Genomic DNA, 19,363 nt, shown 5'->3' on the forward strand with positions numbered 1-19,363 from the left:
GAGCTTAGGAGCAAAGCTAATACAGAAATGCGAGTTGGCTGTTTGTGCAGTTGCTCCACAACACTGTATTCGATGTGTTTCAAAAACTTCAAAAACTCATTTGCTTCTTCTTCTTTTGTTGGTTCATTAACCAATGGCTCGACTTCCACTGCCTTCTCTTTCCTCTGTTCTTTCTTCAAATTCTTTTCTCTTGGCAATTCTGCTTGAGTGTCATATCGCTTCTCGTTGCACGTGTAAGAACCCAGTTCTTGATTTCTCTCGACTTCTTTTCCTGGGATTGTCACATTGCACCTATAATTCCACGGCACCATTCTGCTATCCTTATATGAGAAATTTGATGGTTTCTGGATTACAATTTTTGGTGTTATCTGAACCCTAGCCTCATTACTCTTAGGGTGTGAGATAATTGTTGGATCACCGGCACCCCTACGGCACAGCAGAAAAATTTAATAATCGGTGACCCTAACCACAGATCCATGTGTGAGGAACGAATCGGGGTGAAAAGGGTTACGAAATTACCTAATGCTGTTCTGAGTAGACAGCAACTTCTCAACAACGTGTAGTCTGATCTACAGTCGAACTAAGCCGCAATCTATCGAGACTCCGTGTGACAACCCAAATTAGACCCTGGTCGGAATGTGGTTTCGAGACCACATTACCGAGCCAAAAATTTATTTTTGTGTTTTAATTGCATAAATTTTTGTGTGACAGTGAATATATGAGAAATTAAATGCTTAATATTAGCTTTAGGATTGTGAATTAATTCAAAAAGGACCTAGTTGACGAAGTTAGAAAAGATGATAGATGAATTATAAGGAGTAATTAATAATAGGGTGAGGAAGCATGGCTTTGCATGTCAAATTGCCCATAAAATACATGGTGGCCGGCCAAGGAGTGATGATGCTCCACTCATTCTAATTTAATATGTTTTCTTTTGGTTAACAAATGATGGGGATAATAATAGGAAAGTGAACAAAAAAAAATGGGTGTCATACTTGCCATCTCCTAGCCGAAAAACCAAGAAAAAGAAGGGGAGAAAAACTTGGAAAGAGTTCGGCCATTGCTTGTATCTAGGAGAGTGTTTGATGTTGTGGCATGAAAATGAGGGAGTTTGAATGCTTAATAAGGAGGGAAGAAGGAGTGTTCATGTTTTCTTTCTTTTGCAATTGTCGTAACTAGAGGAAGAAGAGGAAGCAAGATTCGGCCAAGGTGGTCCTTTAGATCAAGGTATGTTCAATGATATTTTTGGAAGTTTACACAACCTTTGGGTGATGAGTCTAAATTCTATCTATCCCATGGTTGGATTTGGGGTTGTTGGAGAGTTAGGATTCGGCTAAGGAGCTTAAAAAAATTTTAGTTGATACCTTGATGCTATTAGCATGCTAGTTATATGGATGTGTTAAGTTGCTTGTTATGTTAGCATGAAAGTTGAAATTGTTAAGCTATTTTGTTGGAGGTGCCGAATTTAGGACTAGGAAGAGAATGAGTATTCGGCTAACATAGTGGAAAGGTGGGTGTTGCCGATTGCTAGATTTAGACTATGGGAGTGGCTATAATGGGCATTAAGATATGGAACTTAAGAAATGTAATTATATGTGGATTTACATGATGTTACAAATAGATGTGAAAATATGCTAGATTAGGAAAATTCGATTAAGTGTTCATGAGATGAAATTAGGTGTTTAAATGATGTTATAGTTGACATTGTACATGTATACATACATTCGGCCATCTAATTGAGTATGAAGGTGGTGTTAAATCTAATTGTGATGCCCATTCCAAAGTATATATATATACATATATATGTATATATACACAAGTATGCCCATTCGGGATGTTACCTTTAATTATGTGTATAATCGACTAAATGGGTAATTAGTGAGGATGGTTGCCGAATATACAAACATACATATGCATGTGTAATTGAATTATGAATGTTTAGCAAGATGGCTAAACTAGTTGATTTATTGATTAAGCTCAAGGAGTTAAAGGAGGAGAATCAAGCAAAGGCAAAGAAAAGATCATCGAGTAGCCGAATTGGAACCGTCTTACCCAACACCAAGTAAGTCATTAAGCATATAGTTGGTATTAATTCAAATGGTCATAACGTTTATGTAATGATGCTGAATGGAATGAATAAATATATATATGCATGTACGTATGTGATGATGAAAGTGTTGAATGAAAAGAAAAGAGGTGAGATGTATTGAGTTGTTGATCTCGGCACTAAATGTGCGGGTATAAACATTTATGACCATGAGATTGGCGCTAAGTGTGCGGGTTTAAATTGTGCAGCACTAAGTGTGTGAGTTTGACTATGTAGCACTAAGTGTGCGAGTTTGACTATGTAGCACTAAGTGTGTGAGCTTGATTATGTAGCACTAAGTGTGCGAGTTTGATTATATAGCACTAAGTGTGCGAGTTGATTATATAGCACTGAGTGTGCGGACTTATTATATATTTTTGAAACATTATGAACACTAAGTGTGCGACGTTATTGAGTCGATCACGGACAGCGGATCGGGTAAGTACCTTGAGTTCATGGCTAATAGGTGCTATGTCTATATTTGGAGTTGAGCTTGGTAAGTTTGAACCTATGTGACAAATATACTTGAAGTCACGTACATAAGATTTATCGTGGAATAGGTGAAAGGCCGTTTAGTTGTATGATTGTAACGAAAATAAAATAATGTATGAAAATGCCTCAAATATCCTATTGATGAGTATACGGAATGTGAATGCATGATTTGGTATGAGATTGAACCGATAGGTCTGAGGAACCATGGCATGGTTCGGTATGGATGGAGTAACTAGCCTCGTTCCATTTTATTTCCTATTGTGATAATGTTATTAATGGATGGTAGTGCATTGCTTATGACTTACTGAGTTATAAACTCACTCGGTGTTTCCTTGTCACCTATTCTAGGTTTCTTGGACTCGTCTCTTTTTGCGTGATCGTGCCGTCGTCGAAGTCATCACACCGGATAGCAAGTTTTGGTACTTTCTTCTTAGTTGGCTTAGGAGAACATTTCGGCATGTATAGGCTATTATGTTGTGTTTGAACTTTGGTATGTAATCTTTTAGCCATGCGAAAATGGCATAAATGTTCGGTTGGGTTTGGATTCATAACGTTAGGTCGCAAATCTTGATAATTCGACCTTTTTATGCCATACGTCATGGTTGATTATTTTGGTGTTAAAATTCATGATATGGCAATAGTGTAGTAGGGGGAAGTTTGACAATGATTAGCCTTTGGCATGGCTAGTCATGATCATAATTGGTGATATGTATGATGAATTACTAGCTAGATCAAGGAGAAATCACGAAATAGGCATAGTTGCTTTCGTAACAGATGCTGGCAGCAGCAGTGACGTGAGATCGAAAAATCACTAAAAATAGTAGGAGTGGAATTAATTGATGAATAAATTATGTATTCGAAGCTCGATGAGTTTATTTTCATATAGAAGTAACAAAAAGATCATATGGACAGTATGTTAAGAGATATTCAGGTTCTCGTGAGACAGGGCCAGAACAGTTTCTGGATTCCATGTTCCAACTTTGGAGATTTATTATAAATTAACCAGAGATAATTATGAGTCATGCCATATATGTACAGATTCCTCTCTGAGTCTAGTTTCTATAGAAACAAACGACATCAGTATTGAAGCTCTGTCCAGGGAGATATCCAATTCGTAATGCGCAAGGGTCAGTGTAGTCGATCCCTGTAACATGGGAGACTTTGATTAATAAACTGTACTAATTGGCCCTACCAAAAATTCTAGAAAAAATTATGGAGATGGGCATATGAGTCTAGTTTCAGGGAAAAATCACGAAACTGATTTTCGAGTTGTGAAACTCAAGATATGATTTTTAAAGTGACTAGTACGCAGATCGGCAGCTTGTCTGGGAAATGTCGAATAAGTGGTTTGAAGTCTGTTAACACCTCGTGTTCGACTCCGGCGACGGTATCGGGTTCGGGGTGTTACATTTAATTGGTATCAGAGCTATGGTTTAGTCGGTTCTAGGACTACCATAGCACGTATGAGTCTAGCTATACATGCCGAATGTTAATGTTTAACTGTGTGATGACTTCTGACGGTTAAAATTTTATGTTTTGATTAGTAAATGGATCCCGGTGTAGAAAGAATCTTAGCGGATGACGTTGAAAGTGTAGCGGCTGCTCCTGCACAAGGGACACCGCCTATTGAACCTCAGTCATCTGCGAATAATCAAGGTGAGGGGGCTAAACAAGCCTTCTTTACCATGATGAATGAGTGGGTCGCGCAGTATGCCCGAACCAATCCGGCTGTCCAACAATTCCCGAAGTTGAATAATCCACCCCCGGAGCCAGTAATGCCATCAGTTACTGATCCTGTGAGGCTGAGTAAGCCACCTGTAGACTTGATTAGGAAGCGCGGGGCTGAGGAGTTCAGGGCCATAGTTACTGATGATGCTGAAAGGGCCGAGTTCTGGCTTGATAACACCGTTCGGGTGTTCGATGAACTGTCATGCACACCTGATGAATGTCTAAAGTGTGCTGTATCTTTGTTGCGAGACTCAGCCTACTATTGGTGGAGGACCCTGATTTCCATAGTCCCAAACGAACGAGTAACTTGGGACTTCTTTCAGACGAAATTTCGAAAGAAATATATTAGTCAACGGTTCATTGATCAAAAGCGTAAGGAATTCTTGGAACTCAAGCAAGGCCGTATGACAGTATCTGAATACGAACATGAATTCATAAGACTCAGTAGGTATGCCCGGGAGTGTGTAGCTGATGAGGTTGCTATGTGCAAAAGATTCGAAGAAGGATTGAATGAAGATTTAAAGCTACTAATGGGTATTTTGGAAATAAAAGAATTCGTAACACTAGTCGAACGAGCCTGCAAGACGGAAGAACTTGGAAAGGAGAAGAAGAAGGCTGAATTTGAAGCTAGAGACTATCGTAAAAGATCGACGGGTAAAGCTCCGTTCTCAGCCGTAAAGAAGTTCAGGGAGGACACTAATAAGTCGAGGACGACTGCGGGAATTTCCATCAGAGCAAGACCATCGACGGACTCCCGAGCTACTTCGGTAGCTAGTGTGGGCAATAATCGTCTAGAGAAACCCGAATGTCCCCAATGTGGAAGACGACACATAGGTGAATGTTGGGGTAAGTCTATTAACAGGGCCTGTTACGGATGCGGTTCGAAGGACCACTTCATTAGAGATTGCACGGAGCTTGATGAGAAGAATAAGATTCAAGGTGCAAGACCTAGTGGAGTGACAACTAGAGGTAGACCACCGAGAATTTTAGGAGGTAGGGGTGGTAGTCAGAGAGGGACCTCTGATACGGCTGTTCGAGCCGAGAACCGTACTCCTGCTAGAGCATATGCCATTCGCGCATGAGAGGAGGCATCCTCCCCTGACGTCATCACTGGTACCTTCACTCTCTTTGATACTAATGTGATTGCATTGATTGACCCTGGCTCTACTCATTCATATGTATACGATACCTTAGCATCCAGTAAGACTCTACCTGTTGAGTCTACTGAGTTCGTAATTCGAGTGTCAAACCCTTTGGGTCAATGCGTACTTGTTGATAAAGTGTGTAAGGGATGCCCTCTAATAATCCGAGAATCCTGTTTTCCGGCCGATTTGATGCTTTTGCCGTTTGACGAATTTGATGTTATTCTTGGTTTGGATTGGTTGACCGCGCATGATGCGGTTGTGAATTGCAAAAGCAAGACTATTGATTTGAGGTGCGCAAATAACGAGATAATCTGAGTTGAGTCTACGGACTTAAGGGGGTTGCCAGCTATAATATCAGCAATGTTGGCCCAGAAATATGTAAGAAAAGGGTGCGAAGCATACCTTGCGTATGTACTTGATGACAAAGAGTTAAACAAGAAACCCGAATCTGTGCCGGTGGTTTGTGAATACCCGGATGTTTTTCCTGAAGAATTACCGGGTTTACCACCTGTTCGGGAGGTAGAGTTTGGTATTGAGCTTGTACCTGGGACTACGCTGATTTCGATAGCTCCGTATCGTATGGCACCAACCGAGTTAAAAGAGTTAAAATCTCAGTTGCAAGAATTGACGGATAGAGGTTTTGCTCGACCAAGTTTCTCACCTTGGGGTGCACCAGTATTGTTCGTGAAAAAGAAGGACGGAACCATGAGGTTGTGTATTGACTATCGTCAACTGAATAAAGTGACGATAAAGAACAAATATCCGTTGCCGCGCATCGATGATTTTTTCGACCAACTGAAGGGAGCCTCAGTGTTCTCAAAAATAGATTTGAGATCGGGCTATTATCAGTTGCGAATTCGAGATTCGGACATACCCAAAACTGCTTTCAGAACGAGGTACGGTCACTACGAGTTCTTAGTGATGCCGTTTGGGCTCACTAATGCCCCTGCGGTATTATGGATTTGATGAATCGGATCTTCAGACCATATTTGGATCGGTTCGTAGTTGTGTTCATTGATGACATCTTGGTCTATTCAAGAGATGAGATCGAACATGCTGAACACTTGAGATTAGTGTTGCAAGTTTTGCGGGATAAGAAGTTATATGCTAAGTTCAGTAAGTGTGAGTTCTGGTTAAGAGAGGTTAGCTTCTTGGGTCATGTGGTATCCGCATCGTGTATTCGAGTTGACCCGAACAAAATCTCAGCCATACTTAACTGGAAACCTCTGAGAAATATTACTGAGGTTCGGAGCTTTTTGGGACTCGCCGGTTATTACCGACGATTTGTCAAAGGTTTTTCGATGATAGCCACACCAATGACGAAGCTACTGCAAAAGGATGTTAAGTTCGAATGGACGGAGGAATGTCAGAAAAGCTTCGATCAACTGAAAACTCATTTGACTGAAGCTCCAATTTTGGTGCAACCCGAATCAGGCAAAGAGTTTGTCATTTATAGTGACGCATCCCTACTCGGGTTGGGTTGCGTATTGATGCAAGAAGGTCGAGTTGTGGCCTATGCGTCGAGACAATTGAAGCCACACGAGAGAAATTATCCAACCCATGATCTCGAACTAGCCGCCATCGTATTTGCTTTGAAAATATGGCGACATTATTTGTTTGGTGAAAAGTGCCATGTATTTTCGGATCACAAAAGTCTCAAATATTTGATGACTCAAAGAGACTTAAATCTGCGACAAAGACGTTGGCTTGAGTTGTTGAAAGATTACGAGCTTGTCATTGATTACCACCCGGGAAAGGCTAATGTGGTTGCGGACGCCTTAAGCCGGAAATCGCTGTTTGCTTTACGAGCGATGAATGTGCGCTTGTCTGTTCTACCCGACAATGTGTTAGTAGTTGAATTAAAGGCCAAACCATCATTGATTCATCAAATTCGTGAAGCTCAGAAAGTTGACGATGAATTGGTTGCAAAACGGGCTGAATGTATTCCGAATATGGAATCCGAATTTCAAATTGATGATGACGATTGTTTGAGGTTCAAAAGTCGGTTGTGTGTTCCAAGAAATTCAGAACTCATTTCGATGATTCTGAACGAAGCTCATTGTAGCCGAATGTCAATTCACCTGGGGAGTACGAAAATGTACAACGATTTGAAACGTCGGTTTTGGTGGCATGGTATGAAACGGGACATCTCCGACTTTGTTTCGAGATGTTTAATATGTCAACAAGTGAAAGCAGAACATCAAGTGCCTTCAGGATTACTTCAGCCGATCATGATACCCGAGTGGAAATGGGATCGAGTCACAATGGACTTTGTGTCCGGACTGCCATTGTCAGCAAGTAAGAAGGATGCGATTTGGGTTGTTGTTGATAGACTGACTAAGTCGGCTCACTTTATCCCCGTGCGTACGGATTTTTCATTGGATAAACTAGCCGAATTGTATGTTTCTCAGATTGTGAGATTACATGGAGTACCTATTTCTATCGTGTCGGATAGAGATCCGAGATTCACCTCACGATTTTGGAAGAAATTGCAAGAAGCTTTGGGTACCAAGCTGCATTTTAGTACCGCTTTTCATCCACAAACCGATGGTCAATACGAGCGGATAATTCAGATACTTGAGGATATGTTGAGATGTTGCATCCTCGAGTTTAATGGTTCATGGGAACGGTATTTACCTTTGATTGAATTCGCTTACAACAATAGTTTTCAATCAAGTATTAAGATGGCACCTTACGAGGCTTTGTATGGTCGTAAATGCCGTACCCTAATATTTTGGACTGAACTTAGTGAAAGTAAGATCCTTGGGGTTGATTTGATTAAGGATGCCGAACAGAAAGTTCGAGTAATTCGCGAAAGTTTGAAAACCGCTTCGGATCGTCAAAAGTCGTATGCGGATTTGAAAAGAAAAGACATTGAATATCAGGTTGGAGACAAAGTATTTCTCAAAGTTTCACCCTGGAAGAAGGTGCTTAGATTTGGTCGTAAGGGCAAATTGAGTCCGAGGTTCATCGGTCCGTACGAAGTATCCGAACGAGTTGGACCCATTGCATACCGATTAATTTTGCCCCCTGAGCTCGAAAAGATTCACAACATTTTTCATGTCTCGATGCTTCGACGATATAGGTCCGATCCATCGCACGTAATTCCTCCATCGGAGATCGAGATTCAATCTAATTTAAGTTACGAAGAAGAACCAGTTCGTATTTTAGCACATGAAGTAAAAGAACTACGAAACAGGAAAATCTCATTAGTGAAAGTACTGTGGCATAAACACGGAATTGAAGAAGCCACTTGGGAACTTGAGGACTCTATGAAGGATCGATATCCAAAATTATTTACCGGTAAGATTTTCGGGGACGAAAATTTCTTATGTGGGGGAGAGTTGTGACAACCCAAATTAGACCCTGGTCGGAATGTGGTTTCGAGACCACATTACCGAGCCAAAAATTTATTTTTGTGTTTTAATTGCATAAATTTTTGTGTGACAGTGAATATATGAGAAATTAAATGCTTAATATTAGCTTTAGGATTGTGAATTAATTCAAAAAGGACCTAGTTGACGAAGTTAGAAAAGATGATAGATGAATTATAAGGAGTAATTAATAATAGGGTGAGGAAGCATGGCTTTGCATGTCAAATTGCCCATAAAATACATGGTGGCCGGCCAAGGAGTGATGATGCTCCACTCATTCTAATTTAATATGTTTTCTTTTGGTTAACAAATGATAGGGATAATAATAGGAAAGTGAACAAAAAAAAATGGGTGTCATACTTGCCATCTCCTAGCCGAAAAACCAAGAAAAAGAAGGGGAGAAAAACTTGGAAAGAGTTCGGCCATTGCTTGTATCTAGGAAGAGTGTTTGATGTTGTGGCATGAAAATGAGGGAGTTTGAATCCTTAATAAGGAGGGAAGAAGGAGTGTTCATGTTTTCTTTCTTTTGCAATTGTCGTAACTAGAGGAAGAAGAGGAAGCAAGATTCGGCCAAGGTGGTCCTTTAGATCAAGGTATGTTCAATGATATTTTTGGAAGTTTACACAACCTTTGGGTGATGAGTCTAAATTCTATCTATCCCATGGTTGGATTTGGGGTTGTTGGAGAGTTAGGATTCGGCTAAGGAGCTTAAAAAAATTTTAGTTGATACCTTGATGCTATTAGCATGCTAGTTATATGGATGTGTTAAGTTGCTTGTTATGTTAGCATGAAAGTTGAAATTGTTAAGCTATTTTGTTGGAGGTGCCGAATTTAGGACTAGGAAGAGAATGAGTATTCGGCTAACATAGTGGAAAGGTGGGTGTTGCCGATTGCTAGATTTAGACTATGGGAGTGGCTATAATGGGCATTAAGATGTGGAACTTAAGAAATGTAATTATATGTGGATTTACATGATGTTACAAATAGATGTGAAAATATGCTAGATTAGGAAAATTCGATTAAGTGTTCATGAGATGAAATTAGGTGTTTAAATGATGTTATAGTTGACATTGTACATGTATACATACATTCGGCCATCTAATTGAGTATGAAGGTGGTGTTAAATCTAATTGTGATGCCCATTCCGAAGTATATATATATACATATATATGTATATATACACAAGTATGCCCATTCGGGATGTTACCTTTAATTATGTGTATAATCGACTAAATGGGTAATTAGTGAGGATGGTTGCCGAATATACAAACATACATATGCATGTGTAATTGAATTATGAATGTTTAGCAAGATGGCTAAACTAGTTGATTTATTGATTAAGCTCAAGGAGTTAAAGGAGGAGAATCAAGCAAAGGCAAAGAAAAGATCATCGAGTAGCCGAATTGGAACCGTCTTACCCAACACCAAGTAAGTCATTAAGCATATAGTTGGTATTAATTCAAATGGTCATAACGTTTATGTAATGATGCTGAATGGAATGAATAAATATATATATGCATGTACGTATGTGATGATGAAAGTGTTGAATGAAAAGAAAAGAGGTGAGATGTATTGAGTTGTTGATCTCGGCACTAAATGTGCGGGTATAAACATTTATGACCATGAGATTGGCGCTAAGTGTGCGGGTTTAAATTGTGCAGCACTAAGTGTGCGAGTTTGACTATGTAGCACTAAGTGTGCGAGTTTGACTATGTAGCACTAAGTGTGCGAGCTTGATTATGTAGCACTAAGTGTGCGAGTTTGATTATATAGCACTAAGTGTGCGAGTTGATTATATAGCACTGAGTGTGCGGACTTATTATATATTTTTGAAACATTATGAACACTAAGTGTGCGACGTTATTGAGTCGATCACGGACAGCGGATCGGGTAAGTACCTTGAGTTCATGGCTAATAGGTGCTATGTCTATATTTGGAGTTGAGCTTGGTAAGTTTGAACCTATGTGACAAATATACTTGAAGTCACGTACATAAGATTTATCGTGGAATAGGTGAAAGGCCGTTTAGTTGTATGATTGTAACGAAAATAAAATAATGTATGAAAATGCCTCAAATATCCTATTGATGAGTATACGGAATGTGAATGCATGATTTGGTATGAGATTGAACCGATAGGTTTGAGGAACCATGGCATGGTTCGGTATGGATGGAGTAACTAGCCTCGTTCCATTTTATTTCCTATTGTGATAATGTTATTAATGGATGGTAGTGCATTGCTTATGACTTACTGAGTTATAAACTCACTCGGTGTTTCCTTGTCACCTATTCTAGGTTTCTTGGACTCGTCTCTTTTTGCGTGATCGTGCCGTCGTCGAAGTCATCACACCGGATAGCAAGTTTTGGTACTTTCTTCTTAGTTGGCTTAGGAGAACATTTCGGCATGTATAGGCTATTATGTTGTGTTTGAACTTTGGTATGTAATCTTTTAGCCATGCGAAAATGGCATAAATGTTCGGTTGGGTTTAGATTCATTACGTTAGGTCGCAAATCTTGATAATTCGACCTTTTTATGCCATACGTCATGGTTGATTATTTTGGAGTTAAAATTCATGATATGGCAATAGTGTAGTAGGGGGAAGTTTGACAATGATTAGCCTTTGGCATGGCTAGTCATGATCATAATTGGTGATATGTATGATGAATTACTAGCTAGATCAAGGAGAAATCACGAAATAGGCATAGTTGCTTTCGTAACAGATGCTGGCAGCAGCAGTGACGTGAGATCGAAAAATCACTAAAAATAGTAGGAGTGGAATTAATTGATGAATAAATTATGTATTCGAAGCTCGATGAGTCTATTTTCATATAGAAGTAACAAAAAGATCATATGGACAGTATGTTAAGAGATATTCAGGTTCTCGTGAGACAGGTCCAGAGCGGTTTCTGGATTCCATGTTCCGACTTTGGAGATTTATTATAAATTAACCAGAGATAATTATGAGTCATGCCATATATTTACAGATTCCTCTCTGAGTCTAGTTTCTATAGAAACAAACGACATCAGTATTGAAGCTCTGTGCAGGGAGATATCCAATTCGTAATGCGCAAGGGTCAGTGTAGTCGATCCCTGTAACATGGGAGACTTTGACTAATAAACTGTACTAATTGGCCCGACCAAAAATTCTAGAAAAAATTATGGAGATGGGCATATGAGTCTAGTTTCAGGGAAATATCACGAAACTGATTTTCGAGTTGTGAAACTCAAGATATGATTTTTAAAGCGACTAGTACGCAGATCGGCAGCTTGTCTGGGAAATGTCGAATAAGTGGTTTGAAGTCTGTTAACACCTCGTGTTCGACTCCGGCGACGGTATCGGGTTCGGGGTGTTACACTCCGACCTCTACATGATCCACCCAGTTGACTACGAATGGAAGAAATCCCCAAAACAGTTTTGAGAGTGAATTTTCTTTGACGGCTGCTAGACCAAAACAAAGAAAAACGGGATACTTATATCCTTATTATTTATTTTTTAGGGTTTTTATTTATGAATTAAAATAAATATAATAATATTTTAAACCAAAAATTATAATTACATTAATTATAATATAATTTCGGTAAACCATATATTTATTTGAATTCATATGCTAACCTCATTATGTGTACAACAACCTTGTACATAATGTGTTGGAAATCGAATTAAATTAATTCTATAATTAATTTAATTCAAGTGACACCTAAAAACAATACCAACTATGGTTTATTCCGTTCATTTTAACTATAGGGTGTGACCCTGTAGGTTCTTGTAACGTTAGCAGTAATACTAGAACGATTCCAATGTTACAAACAATGAGTGGCATTTAGCAATGCATTATTGCTACCTAAGTCACAAGAGATCATGATTCGACATAACCTTTTATGATTAACCTTTTATGCAATAATCCTTAAGTCCTTTATCTCTGGATTGGACACAAGTCATGGAATAGTCACACTTGTATAGTCCATTCCATGTTCCTTGATATTTTCAGCAGACTACGATATACAAATAAGTATGACATCTCATATCAACTTATTTCAGCATGGCCATGCATTTCTAGTCTCACTTAATCAAGTGGCCTAAGATATTACTCCCGTTATGTAGGAAGGACTTATTCTATATCGACCAACCATATCCCTCTACATCGATTATGGTATATCCAACACCAGCCTTTATAGAACAACCAGTTACAATGTACGTTTGACTGTATCAAAATATACTACTCACGATGTTGGGATTATGATGATCTCAAGTCTGAGGATCATATACATATTAATCACTTTGAGTAATGTCGTGACAATTACATAATAATCCAAGAAACATACTCATAATGGGTCAGTCCAATATGTTGTTCTCTAACACACATATTCATGCATCGATTCTGATATTCCATATCAATGATAACTCTTTATCATCAATCAACTACATGTTAGTCTTAATGCATTATTGTTGTCCTATCCAACAATAATACTTGACTAAGGATCTTTTAAGAATAATCATATTATTCTGAGGACATTATTAGAAAACAGTTTATTTATACACACAGAAAAGAAACTGAAATAATAATGGTAACGCCTTATATTAATAAACATGATAAATCAAGTATGTTATTACAACCATCTCATGATTGATCTTTGGGTATACTCTAACAATAATGGCCATAGGATGATTCATTCCCGGAGTCTTCGTTGCCGACTCTGATGCGCATATATTTCCTTTATCATCCACTTCTTCATAAAACTTAATCTCTTTGTTATCCATCATGTTTTGGACCAGAGCCCTAAATCCCTCACATTTTTGATCTCAAGTCCTACTTCACGGTGGAATTCACAATAGTTTTTAGTCTCATACCTTTCCTCAAAATCTGAAATAACTAACCCTCTCTTCACCATCTCTCTCCAAAACCATTTCAATGGAGTTTTTACTTCAGCAATGTCATTCTTGGCTTCTTCTCCCATACTTCCACTCATCATATTCACCCCCTTATCAGTATGATTGGGCAGCGGATTTTCTGCGTTAGGTGAGTCATCAACTTTGACAACACCCATGCTGATGAGTCTTTCTACTACCTTCTTAAAAGCCGTGCAATTCTCTATTGAATGCCCTGTAATTCCCGCATGGTAGTCACACTGTGCGTTCGCATCATACCACTTGGGATACGGTGGTTGTAAAGGGTTTAAGTAATAAGGAGAAACAACATTTGCATTGAATAAATTCTGATACATCTCCTTGTATGTCATCGGAATTGGCGTGAACTGGGGCTTCTCAGTATTTTGCCTAACTCCTGACTCTTGTCTTAATGATCCTTGTTGATTAGCAACCACTTTCCTTGGTTGATTCACTATAATTGACTTACTGTAGGTATTCACATTATTCACTTCATTTTCTCTTTTCTTCAAGGTTGCCCTTCCATCTATTCTTCCACTTTTAATAGCATGCTCAATCATTTCACCGTTCATGATTATATCCGAGAAATTCTTTAAAGCACTTCCCAACATGTGGGTGATGAACAGAGCTTTCAATGTTTTAATAAAAAGCGTTGTCATTTCTTTTTCCAAAAGCGGTGGCTGCACCTGAACCGCCACCTCTCTCCATCTCTATGCATACTGTCTGAAGCTTTCGTTCGATTTCTTCTCCATATTCTGCAAAGTTATCCTGTCGGCATTATTTCTGAGACATGATCGTACTGTCTCATGAAAGCCTGCGCCAAATCTCTCCAAGTAGCAATTTTGGTTCGGCTCAGCTGATTGTACCATTTTGACGCAGCTCCTGTAAGACTATCCTGAAAGCAATGTATTAATAATTGATCATTATTAATATACCCCGTCATTCTCCTACAGAACATAGTAATATGGGCTTCAGGGCAACTGGTCCCACTATATTTCTCGAATTCCGACATCTTAAATTTACAAGGAAGTAGCAAGTCCGAGGCCAAACTTAGATCCTTTGCATCTATTCCATGATAGTTGTCAATGCTTTCCATTGCCCTAAATTTCTCTTCGATCCATTTCCATTTCTCCTCAAACTGCTTTGGAAATTCTTTCTTCGCCTTGTCCTTCTCAGCTATCTCATCGAAATCTGGGATAACAATATTATTCAGGCTATCACCGGGATTAGAGCCCGATCCAGTCTGAAAGTTCATCGGCATTGAAGCACCATCTTAAAACTGCTGAGGCCTAATCGAAATAGAAGGTCTCCTCGGACACAGTTCAGTCTGAACTTGTGCATGCGGAGGCGTAAAACCTGAAGGATAAAGTGGTTCGTCATTGTTTTCTTCTTCATTAATAACCACAGGACCTTTCTCCTTATCTACTCCTTTGGTTAATAATTGCGTCAACTTAGTCATCATGTCATTTTGAGACTCCAACACCTTTTGTGTCATGTCATGCTGAATTTTTTCCATTTGCTCTTTCATTTGCATCTGCAACTGATCCTGCATTTCCTTTTGAAGTCGCTCTAGCTTTTCCAACCTTTGGTCCATAATTTTTGACTTAGCACGGGTACCGTAACGGTGTTTGGTTGATGAGTTTTTACCGGTTTCCAGATTAACTGAAGCACAATTTTAACCCATTAAAAATCTTTTTAATAATCTTGAATGCATATGATATCATGTAATGCAAATGCATGAAATGAATGCAAAAAGAGCGTCAATTCTGATCCAATTTCTTTTAGAAAACTTTATTGATAAAAAAAATTCTTTACATAAGATGAATTACAAATATGGCTTTGACCTAATGCTCAGAGTTTTAACTCCCTTTAACAATGTAGCTAACTCTTGACCCCGATCTGATTCTAGCTCATACTTCACGCTTAACACGTCAGCCTGAATTTCCATTATTTGAAAATGATCAGCTACCTCCCGAATCTGAGCCATAACCCTGCCCATGTTGTAATCTCTGTTCTGGATTTGACTCTGCGAGTGATAAAGTTGCTCTTTCCAATGCTCTTCACTTCCTTCCAGGAATTTAATCCTGTGCTCACAGCTTTGTAATGCATACTCTAATCCTTCTATCCTCTTTTTCATTTCTTCAATCTTGCACAGGCTTGCTTTTAATTCTACCACGGAATTGCGACTTCTATACAGAGCAAGGGATCTCTCAAGTTCTGCTATTCTAGTTTTCAGCTCTTCTTGATGGTTTTGGGTTTCTAACATATGCCGTTCTAAACACTCCTTCTGTACTTGAGTCTCCTGAGCCTTTCTTTCCCACTAATTGGCTTTGTTTCTTTCTTCTTGGATCTCCTGTCACCATTGCTCTGAAGTCATTCCTAGCCCAGTCGTTCTTATTGATAGCCGTAACTTCTTGTAATCTATCTTCAGACTATTTAGATCATCCTCTGCCTTATTCTTGCCTTTCCTTAGCTTTTCAGCCTCTAACCTTTGAATGTTAGCGTCTAGCCTCAAATGCATCTTTTCTTCTTCCAACCGCTCTATCTTCTTTTCGAGCTCTAAATTCCTCTTTTCAAAATCTTGTTTTATAATCTCCAATTCTAATGGGATCACCTGTAAATATTCTTCCATTGGTCGAACACCTTCTGTATTTAACTCCGAACATTATCGTTAACTCTCTTGCTTCACCATTCACCATACTCAAGAGTCGTCATTAAGCCAACAGATAGCCTTTTCATCCTACGAGCCTGATTCCAAGCTTGAGAAATTTCTTTTACCTTCTTCTTGTAATTATCTCCTCGGTACGAGAACTCACACTGAGCTAAACTATACGTTACCGGCACAAACTGCCTTGAACCGTATTGTCTTAGTACAAGCAAAGGCGCATACCCAATGGCTCCCCAAATTCCCAGCAACGGAACCCAATCAAAGCTCCCGCAACGGTAGAGAATTCTGTCAGGAATCAACCAAGGAGCTCTCCACTCCACATTTTTCTCTTGAAGATTTTGAAGAATTGCCATCCAATTTTCTTCCGATATGTCGTCCCTTCTTGGCGTAGCCACTATCTCTTTTAGCGTGGAGTAATGTTCGGAGAAGACTCGGTACGAAATCTTGTCAACCTTCCATAAATGACTATGAAACCAAGCTAATAACAACTGCGCACAACCTATAAATTCGCCCTCGCCAGCTCGCCTACATACGTTCAAATATCTAAACGTTTCAGCTAAAATCGCAGGAACAGGCGTAACCCCTTTATCCAATCGGTCAAAAAGATCTGAAACTGCCTCATCAACATGCACCAGTGCCTTAGGGAAGATCACCAACCCATAGATACTCAAAGAAAACACATCAACCTTATTTTTCCCATCTGGATGCGCTAGAATCAAGTCTCGCAAATTCTTCCATGGAATACATTTACACTAACCCTTCTGCTTGATCTTGGCCGTGATCCACTGCTCACTCATTCCAGTAATATTCATCAATTTCTTCCAAAGTGCTGGGACATACGCGGCTCTAGAATATGCTTTATCCTCTTGAAGCCTTGGACAATGTAATAAAGCTGTATATTCCTCTACCGTAGGCGCCAAATCTACCTTTCCAAAAGTGAAACAACTATATGCAGGGTTCCAATATTGAGCAAGGGCTCGAAACTATTGCTCATCCACCTTGATGTCCAATAAGTATGTCAAGTCTCCATAATTAGAGTAGAACAACTGCTTAGTCTCATCACTCCACCGATTCCATATCTCCTTTAGCTCCCATAGGCTATTTTGCGTTACACTAATACGAGTGTAGTCCCAAAGCTCTAACACATAATCCTTAGCTAGACTGTCTCCCTTTTCCAATTGCACTTTCTCTGACCATATACGGACAATGGCATTGTCTTCCACTTTATCAAGAAATTCGTTTGCCATGACAATTTTCTAATTTAGTAACTGAACTTGAATCGACACTCCTTGAAATATGCAATGACATGCAAAATATCAACAAAACAAAAACAAGTTAGTATAACACAACAACAATTCAAGGCAAGTATAAGAAAATCAAGCACCTATCCGGGTAATCACTAGAGGTTGGAATAATTCTAACTAGGTTGGGCTCCTAAGTTAGCTATATGGGGTTTGGTTCTAGAGTCAAGGTACCCGAACCAACAGATTCCTCGATCTTTACCCATTATAGGTTCATATAGACCGAGTTCGGTTTAGGGGAATACATTTTCCTATGGCTGCACGGAGATGAAAATCTCACGAAGACATAGGTACTAATGTATTCCAAAATTGATCCACTATCCTGCACGGAGGTGAAAACCTCATGAAGGAGTAGTTTCGCACTCTCACTTAAAAAGGGTAAGACCAAACAGTCTTTATGCAATATGATGCCAAGGTATAAAAACACAATTTACAATAGTCATACAAACATATGCAAAGAGAGGATCATAATTTTTAAAATCAATTTTTAATTTTCGACAATAAGACAAAAAACAATCAATTTTATGACTTGACTATCTATTTCCCCAGCGGAGTGGCGAAGCTGTCGAAACCATTTTTAATTTAAAAAAAAACGGGGATCGACTTTAAAAATAAAGTGGGAGTCGCCACCAATCTTTTATTGAGGTGTGATCGGGTCACGTTAAAAATGATTTTAGGTCTATGAATTTTGAGAAAACAAGTTCGGGAGCCGGTTACGCACGAGGAAGGATTAACAGCCTTGTAACGCCCAAAATTGGTACCAAATTAATTGTTTAATGTCTTAGCGTCAAAACTTGAAAAGATTTTTAAATACGATCCCATGAAATGAAAGCTTAAATAATTGAATTGGCTAAATAGACGGACCTATTTCAAAGAGATAAATCGCCACACTCAGTAAGTTAGAGTGCAACAATTCAATCTTCGAAGTTAGATTCGTCTTTCCTTTTTCTTTTTCTTTTTTAATTTTTTTTTAAAAAAATCGTATGTTTTAAAAAGGATATTTGATTATTTTAAGTCAATCGAGAACTCAAAATCTAGTAAGTTAGGGTTCAATTTCTCGAAATTCTTAAACATCAAATATTGCCTTTTATTTTAAAATCGAGATAACAAAATGTTATATCCAGTAAGTTAGGATCCAACATTTTGAAATCTTAAGAAATTTATTTTAACATATGTATGGTTTTAACAAAATAAGCACTTGGCTATCTAAATTCATCGAGAAGAATTGAAGCCCAGTAAGTTAGGGCACAATTCACTCGAGAACCTATGAACCAAACCTTTTTTAGGATTATGAAATAAGATGATTATAAGCTTTAATTAAATTCAACTCTTACAAATGGCACAAGATCGAATAACGATACAAATAACGTAAAAGATGAAATACAATTTAAATTTAAACTAAAAAACAATTAAGTAAGTGCTATGCAAATACCAACATTGACTTTAATCATATTATACAAACTTAAAGACCAATAAATAAACAACCAATAAATCAAATAAAATAAACAAAGTTTGTGCGACAAATTGTTATGTTTAAAACTATGTAAAAAGAATAATTCAAAGTTAAAACTATGTTTCATGTATATATATATATATATATGAAAACAAAAAATATTTGCATATAAATTATATATATATAAAAGAGTCATATAATTTTATTATGAAAATAAGATTTAAGTCATATTC

Source organism: Gossypium hirsutum, chromosome D03, assembly GCF_007990345.1.
Source record: "Gossypium hirsutum isolate 1008001.06 chromosome D03, Gossypium_hirsutum_v2.1, whole genome shotgun sequence".
Classification (NCBI taxonomy): Eukaryota; Viridiplantae; Streptophyta; class Magnoliopsida; order Malvales; family Malvaceae; genus Gossypium; species Gossypium hirsutum.